The sequence below is a fragment of the Pyrgilauda ruficollis genome, unplaced genomic scaffold, assembly GCF_017590135.1.
Source record: "Pyrgilauda ruficollis isolate IOZ18807 unplaced genomic scaffold, ASM1759013v1 scaffold127, whole genome shotgun sequence".
In the NCBI taxonomy this organism is placed as follows: Eukaryota; Metazoa; Chordata; class Aves; order Passeriformes; family Passeridae; genus Pyrgilauda; species Pyrgilauda ruficollis.
In genome coordinates this window covers 626263-634490 of record NW_024511099.1, presented here as the reverse complement: position 1 = coordinate 634490, position 8228 = coordinate 626263, and positions in this window count along the sequence as shown.

The window sequence follows — 8228 nt, the reverse complement described above, 5'->3', positions numbered from 1 at the left end:
CCACGGCCCCTGACTCCCAGCTCAGCCCTTGCAAATGGGATGAAACTGAACCCCAGCAGGAGCTTGGGCTTGGAGCCTGCCTCAGCTCTCACGTGTGCTGCAGGTAAGGAGCTGGTAAGGGCAGGTGACCACACAGCACAGCAGAAAAGCACCATTAATGAGGAAGTTGATGTCAGTCACCAGGAGAGATGTTTCACTCTGGATTTGCTCTCTGGAGACCTGCTATTTCATATGCAAAGAGGTTTGCTGAACTCCACAAAGGTGCTTCAAGCATTTGACAGCTGACAGAATCCCCCAGGGGCCACCAGCACTATGCTCCTCAGGGACCAGAAGTGGGGCACATTCTGGGGCAGAACTGCACGTGGCAAAGGCCACGATCAGGCAGCAGGGCCAGGGTGAGAAAGGCAAGGACAGTCCTGGCAGCCACTCTGGTGATGAGGCCAGTCACAGTCCTGAGTGCCAGCACCAACCTCACCCGGCAGGATTAAACCTCAGAGAAGAGGTGAGGTGCAGCTGCAGCCATGGCTTTGCTCTCCTCGCTGCTTGCACACAGGAGCATTTTCAAGAGCCTCCTCTCCACAGAGGCTGTGTTTTATAGCTGAAGCACTAAGTCATTCATCATAAAACAAGTCCATATTTCTTTTAAGATCTCCTGAGCTCCTCAAGCAGCAGCCACTTCAGCAGCCCTCGCTGGGCTGCAGTGACACCAGCTCAGATGGAAGCTGCTGCTTGAGCTGGTGGGAGGAGAGCAAGGTCCATTGTATCGGCAAAGGACATTCATTTGCCTCATCCCCACACTATAAATTGCTCCACTTGCCCATGTCAGGCATCAGCACAGCAGAGGATGAACAGCTAAAGCTGCACTAAGCCCACACACTCCATTGAGCCAGGAGATGACTCAGAGGAGGCTCTCGGTGCGGGCGGAGGTGACAATGAACACAAGGGACAAAAGCTGAGTGAGCAGGGACTCTGCTCTCCCCACTGACCCACTGGGAGGCAGAAGCCTGGACCCTCCTGACCCTCTGCCCCCCTGTTCAATGGCAGGACAGTCATGAGGGTCCTCGGACAGCCCAGCCCCAGTGCTCTGCCACACAGCAGACAAGGCTGTGGATGGCACCAAGCTTAAATGCATTTTATCCCATTGCACACAATATCCCAGCAGCTCACCAGCTCAGACAGTGCAGCCCCCCATCCTTCCTTCTGCAGAGCCCAGGCAGCCCTGCCCAGGGGACCCTGGGGATGAAGCAGGGGGAGCAGCATTGCCCAAACCACCTCCTGATTCCACCCAACGCTTCAAAAAATGTAATTTTTGCCTGCAATCTGTCTCAAATGCATTGAGCAGTCTGCCCACCCCACGCACACCCCACCTGCCTCTCCCCACAGTAGGGACTGCACGTGGCAGCAGCAGCAGCTTCACCCAGAGCCACTTCGGGTCAGTCTCAGTTCCGTGAACAAAAGCTGCTTCCCCAGCTCGTTTCCTGACAGACCTGTGCCCTTCTGGGGACCAGAAACTGCTGGGAGGCAGCAAGGGAGGGAATTAAGAATTATTTCCTCTACCAGAGATAAGATCTCTAAACAAGCTCCTCAGCCAAGAACTTTAATTTTTTTTTTTATTTTACAGGTTTGCAACAGAATCTTATTCTCCAGAATTGCATCCGCCTCCAACCCCACTTAGAGCTGCCAAAGCCTGCACTTCCCCCGGGACCAGCCTGCAAGCGGCAGAGATGGATGGGATGACATGGGCATGACTTCACCCTTCTGTCCTGCTGCTGGAGCCTGGGGCTGTCAGGATTCCCAGAGGGACCCCCCTGCTCTGGCCCTGTGCTGCAGCCCCTCCAGCCCCCTTGGATCAACCCCCAGACCAGAGCCATGGGGTGCCACAGCCCCTGCCCCAGCCTTGGGGCAAGATGCTCCCTGGAGAGAGCATCCCTGTGAGCAGCAAGACAACATCAAAGCCCAATCTCACTCCAAGCTCTGACTCTGCTCCCTCCGCACAGATCCAGCCCCACAGTCACTCCTGTTAACCCAGGAAGGGCCAGTGTCTGTGGTCATGTGAAAGATGCTCGTGACCCCTGAAAAGCTTTCTGGGAATCAATGAGGACACTAACTAGCTGTGTAGAGGTCACCTCCCCTTCTCCACAAACCCAAGCAGGTCATCATCTCTCTGTGCGCCTCAATCCCTCCTTGAGGCACAGACATGCCCCAGTCACACATACAAATGCTCTTCAAACCACTGTAGCATTCAAGAAATAAAAGCTCCTGCCTTGCTCCTGCCCTGGCGGTTTGCAGCTCCCCTTGCTTGTAGGCTGTTGTGGGATCAAACGCTTCAGGCTGATTTATCCACGGGACATGGAAGCCCAGACAGATGGGAGGGAGCACAAGCCCAGCCGGGCGATAAATCACAGCAGGGCAGCTCTGCCTCCCTGCTCTGCGGCTGTGCCGGGCACAGCGCTCCCAGCGGGATCAATGCTCGAGCCCGGAGCTGTGTCCATGTCCATTCCCTGGGGAGGGCAGGCATCCAGCTGCACCCCGGCATCATCCCTGCTGTGCTCCCCGCCAGGCACAGCCCGGGCTGTCACCAGGGGACAAAGCTGCAGGCTCAGCAAGTTCCCACTTCCCGTCTTTGCTCTCCCACATCCAAAGAAACGCGACCCCCTTGGGAAGTTTCCCGGAAAAAGGGGAAGCACAGTCGCTGCTGGGATGCGGCTGCCAGCAAGGGATGTCTCGTGGGATCCGGGACAGGACAACCTGCCTTGAACTTACGCTCAAGGACGTCTGTCTTGCAAAGCTCAGCACAGCACAAAGAGATCCGAACGGGCTTTTGATGAGCTTCCAGCAAGATGAAGGAGCTCTCCTGACCCCGCTCATCTCCCTGAGCGAGATCATCAATAACCCAGCGCGGCGGCTCAGACGGGCTCTCGACTCTCATGTCCACACGTGCTTCAATTAATGTCACCGCTGGAGAAGGGAGGGGGTGTCCACCCCAGGGGTCCCCTTTGGTGCCAAGACTTGTCCGGGATGTCCATCCATCAGCAGGGGAGGAAAACAGAGCCTACAAGGCAAATGCTCCTGAGGAAATCGGGGGCTCTCAGCCCTGCGTGATCGTGAGGCTCACACCAGAGAAGATTTTTGTCCCAAACCTGCCTCCAAACCTGCCTCCAAATTTATTGACCTGCTCTATGCAAAAAGCCACTACAAACTCTGGCACGTCCAGGCTTTGGGGCTCTCTCCTCGGGTGCCATTAGTGGGTGTAATGAGCTGGAGATAATTGCTGCCTCGGGGACAAAATTAACTCTTTCCTGCCGTGGTCCAGCTGGGGCTTTTGCATCCCACAAGATCAATTCCCTCCCTCCTTCCCCCGGGTTCCTTAGAAAACTTCAATTCCTCTTCCTTCTCAAAGTGAGCCTCTGAATCAGAGTCTGACGAACGCCACGAGTTCACTGATGTGTGGCTGTGATTTAGAGTTGGAATATATTTGGAATGTATAATTTATTTCAGGTATCTGAGGCACCAGTGAAACTGGGAGCAAGCAGTGAGTAAATCAGTCATACCCTTGTGATGATGGGGGCTGCAGCCTTTATGTTGCTCTGAAAATCCTGCTTGCACGCAGCCAGGTGAATATCATGGAGGATGGGTAAAATCTGGGGCAGCAGGGATAACTCAGGCACCCTGGAGGAGGTGATGTTGGGAGATTTAATGACAGTGCTGCCATTGGGACACAACCTCTAGCAGAAAGGTCAGTGTTGCACAGCCCTCTGTCCTGGAACAGGGATCACATTGAACCAGGTGCTGCCCAAAGAGCTGCTCCAAACCTGGCACCCGCCTCCACCTGCCAGGTACCACCTGGAAACAGCAGAAGAGGAACCAGGCACAAAGTCCACCCTCCTCCCTGCCTCTGTGGTTGTTACCTTTACAGCAAATCTCTTTTTCAGAAATGCAGATGTGAAATATGAAGACAGAAATTGCCAGCGACTTTTAATTTGGGTTCTGCCAATTTTTCTGTTCCAGCTATTGATTTTCCATAAAGATTAATCCTTGCTCCCAGCCTTCTCTGACAGGCACTATCTGGATGTTTTGCTTACCCTGAGTGTGGAAATGTATGTTTTATTAAGTGTCAGAACTCACTAATGAAAAGAAGGAGAAAAATCAATTGTCTGCTTATATCTTGATCTCAGACAGGACTAACAAGTTCTTTATTTTGATGCTGTGGACAAGACAGGCAGAGTGACAAAAAGGGTGACAGTGGCTGTCAGTTCTATCACAGAGACAGCTCAGCTGATGAGGGGAGCAAAGGGTTACATGGTGTTGGAGGCTTCAAACACATTTGTATGTGTATTAATTCAAAGAGATTCATAGAATGCTATAAAATCCTATAGTTGAATTGATCCCTGTTGCAAAGGGATGGAAAAAACTAAAATTTCAGCTGTAGACTCTAAGCAGGTTTACTCTCCCATCCCTAAAACCAAGAAAACAGCTTGGCCAGCAGCTCAAGGTAAGGACAGCCAAAGGGATTCCCTTTTTCCACGCTAATGTTGGGATTCAGGTTAGTATTTTTGGCAATAGAAGGACAAGCAAGCTCAGTGCAAGTCTCTCAGTGCAAGCCTTCTCCAGCCATACAGCCCATTTCAAACATGCACCGTGCTGTGCTCAGGTGGAACAAGGTGAGCACTAAGACCCCTTCCAGACCAAGCCACCCTGTGATTGTATGCTTCCATGATTCCTCCTTGGGCATCTGGCACAGGGTCCAGCTGCAACAGGAGTCAGGGTAAGCTGGATCTCCACAGGACTCTTCTCACACCCTCAGAGCACCAAGGCTGGTTGGAAAGGACAGCTCCATTTCCCAGCACACACCATCCAAACAACAGGGCTGAGACCCATGACATGAGCATGAATATTTGTTTCCCACAGAAACTTTGTGTAATTATCAAATACTAATCTGTGCTGGCCCTCCTCTCCAAACAAGGCTACCAACCTGCTTTCACTCATATTTGTTATCTCCCTTGTCTGTTAGAGGATCACACCTGACAGTTGTATAGTTAATCTCTTGGCAGCTGTGAAATGAAATGGTAAGCTCTGGCTGCCTTGAGAAGATGCATTGATTTCTTAAAATGACACATCACCTCCTCCCTTGATGTTCAAGCAGGAGCCCAGGGCTGGCGTTATGAATCCTGCCTGTCATTCAATTAAAAAAGCTTAGCAGAGATGGTCCAGCTGAGCACACCAGACAGCATTAAAGCTAAGCCCTGACCCAAAGATTTAATAACAGGGAGTATGAAGGCACCTGCAGCCCCAGAGGCTTGACCAGTTTGCTGATGAGTTCAGCAGTTGTGGTATGGAGCTTGCCACCTTGAACCAGACAAGTCACTCTCTTCTCCACAGCAGCACAGCTAACCCGGCAGCCAGGTCCCATAGGAAACAGAGCAGCAAAACCCCTTCCTTCCCAGAAGGAAGTTCGCTGCACTTAATGGAGCATTTTATATCCTATTTCAACACAGCTCTTTCCTAAGGATTATGTGTTTAACAAAACTCTTGACACTGTGAAACAGCCTCAGTCTCACTGTGGAGAGCGAAGCGCTGGTGTCTGGCCTCAGATGGACTTTGCAAGATTCTCCTGCAAAAAGCCCCCATTTGCAGCAATGCCATAAATCCCAGAGGGCTTTATCTGAGATTTAGATGGGGTATTAGGAAGAAAGTCTTCCCTGTGAGGGTGGGCAGGCCCTGGCACAGGCTGCCCAGAGAAGCTGCGGCTGCTCCATCCCTGTAAGTGCCCAAGGCCAGGTTGGACAGGGCTTGGAGCACCCTGGTCTAGTGGAAGGTGTCCCTGCCCACGGCAGGGGGGTGGAACAAGGTGACCTTCCAGCCCAAGCCATCCTGCGAAGCTGTGATTTCACGGTTCCATCAAGCTGCGTTCCAGCTTCCCTGGTTCCACCACGCCATTGTGATGCAGCGGCGGGCAGCGAGCGCCGCGGTGCTGCCCCGTGTCACCGCCGTGTCACCGCTCCGCAGACGCCGCAGGCACGTCTGGTAGCACGGGCAGAGCAGACCCGCTCTCCCCACGACGCCCGGTGTCACCGAGCCTGAAGCCTCCGAAGGTGCGAGGGACGGGGCGGGGAGGGGGAAAGCGGCTGGGAAGGAGGTTAGTGGGATTTACCGCCATCGCTACCCACGGCTGGGGCGTGGAACGGGATGAGCTCTAAGGTCTTTCCAAGCCAAACGATTCCGTGAATTACGGAGGGGAGGGTATGAACGATTCCAGGGGGTAACGATTCCATTTTCGGCCGCAGCTCCCCAGGCCCAGGGGTCGCCGTGGCAACGGCCGCGTCCTGCGGGCCGGGCCGGACCGGGCCGCGGGTGGATCCGGCCGGGCCGCGCCGGGCCCAGAGCACCTGGACACGGCTCCCGGGGTGTGAACAGCACCTGGACACGGCTCCCGGGGTGTGACAAGGTGGGCCGGACCCCGAGGGGGCAGCCCCTGTGTGCCCCTGCGACCTCCCCAGAGCCCGGCCTGGCTGAACACAGAGCCCTCACAGCACCCTCCTTGGGTGGTGCCGCTCCTCCCGGCTGCAAACAGAGCAGCAGCGCAGGGAATACAGCCAGCCCTCCCTGGCAGGAGGGAAAAAATAGGGATGTAAAAACATGGGGAGAAGCAAGGGAAAATAAGCACAATGACAGCTCAGTCTGTGGGCAAACACATTGCTCGGCAGAGCCAAATCCCTCCGAGAGTGGGGAATGTCACCTGGCACATGTGCTGGTCCTGCTGCTTCATACACGATGCGGGGAGCTGGCATTGCTTTGGTTTAGGTCGGGTTTTTTTGTGGAAAGAAAAAAGTGAAAAGGAAATACAGCTTGTTTTTCTTCAGTTGACAGCTCTCTTGGAAGATAAAGTTGCAAATGAATGACTTACTATATAAGCTGTGGTGCAGCTCAGGGCCAGACAGCTGAAAGGTTTACAAATGCTTGGAATTCCTATGAGGAAGTGTTATTAGTCTGTTATGAATTTAGGGAAAATGAGGCCAAGAAAAATGGCTTTGTTAAGTAGATCTCACCATCTAGCTTCTACAGGGCATGTAAGAATTAAGATATCCCAATTAGATCTTGGTTTCAGAATACTGTATTTATTTTGTTTTCAAATCAAGTGTATTCAGCTTGTGAAAGCCACCTAAATATCCATCTGGGTTTTCATTACAGTATCACTGACAGCAGGACACAGGCATTTATTTAGCTAATTGCTGTTTGTGGTACATAAGCTGTGTGAGCCACAGGCACTTCAGCTAAAGCACAACACAGAAACACCTTCCACCTTGGCACAGATGGCACCATCACCCAGGACACATCTTTGCCAGTAAATGAAGTATAAAATCATCCCAGAATGGTTTGAGTTGGAAAGGACCTTGAACTCATTTCATTCCAATGCCCTGCCATGTGCAGGGACACCTTCCACTATCCCAGGTTGCTCCAAGCCCCATCCAACCTGACTTGGAACACTTCCAGGGATGGGGCAGCCACAGCTTCTCTGGGCAGTCTGTGCCAGTGCCTCACCACCCTCACAAGTAAGAATTTCTTCCCAATATCTAATCTAACCCTGCCCTCTGTCAGTCTGAGGCCATTCCCCCTTGTCCTGTCACTCCAGACCCCTGTAAACAGCTAAGATTAAGCCAGCAGAGTTTAGCTGTGCCTAAACACCCCCACAGCAGACTGTTACCTGTTTAGAGGTGCTTTGCATGTGTGTCATCCTCTCGCTGTACATTGCAGAAAATCCAAGTAGACCTTATGGTCTGAGATGATTCAAACTAAACCCAAAGATAGGGAAAGCAGCACATCACAGAAAACAGTGTCAGGTTATGACTGTCAATCCACTGGTGAAGGTAGAAGCGTCATTCCTATGCTGTCATTCCTCTTGGAAGCTGTCGTGAGGTGGCACTCGGTGGATTGTGTTGTTCTGCCTGCTACATTCCAGCTCGTGTGGGGGCAGAGGGTTAATTTGAATCACCAATGTGATTATGTAGCTGTAGGAACTGGCTGAGAAGATGGGCCTCAAACCTCAACAGCCTGGCAGATTACAAAGAGAGAAAAATAGGCATCTCTAGAGAGGCAGAAGAATGGAAAGAAATTGCTTACAGGAGTACAAAGACAGCTAATTAGAATGAAACAAGATAATAAGATAGGGAGAAATTTTGGCAGAGTGTATCAGAGAATAGTTCCTGTCAGTGAATCTATTAAGCAGAGGT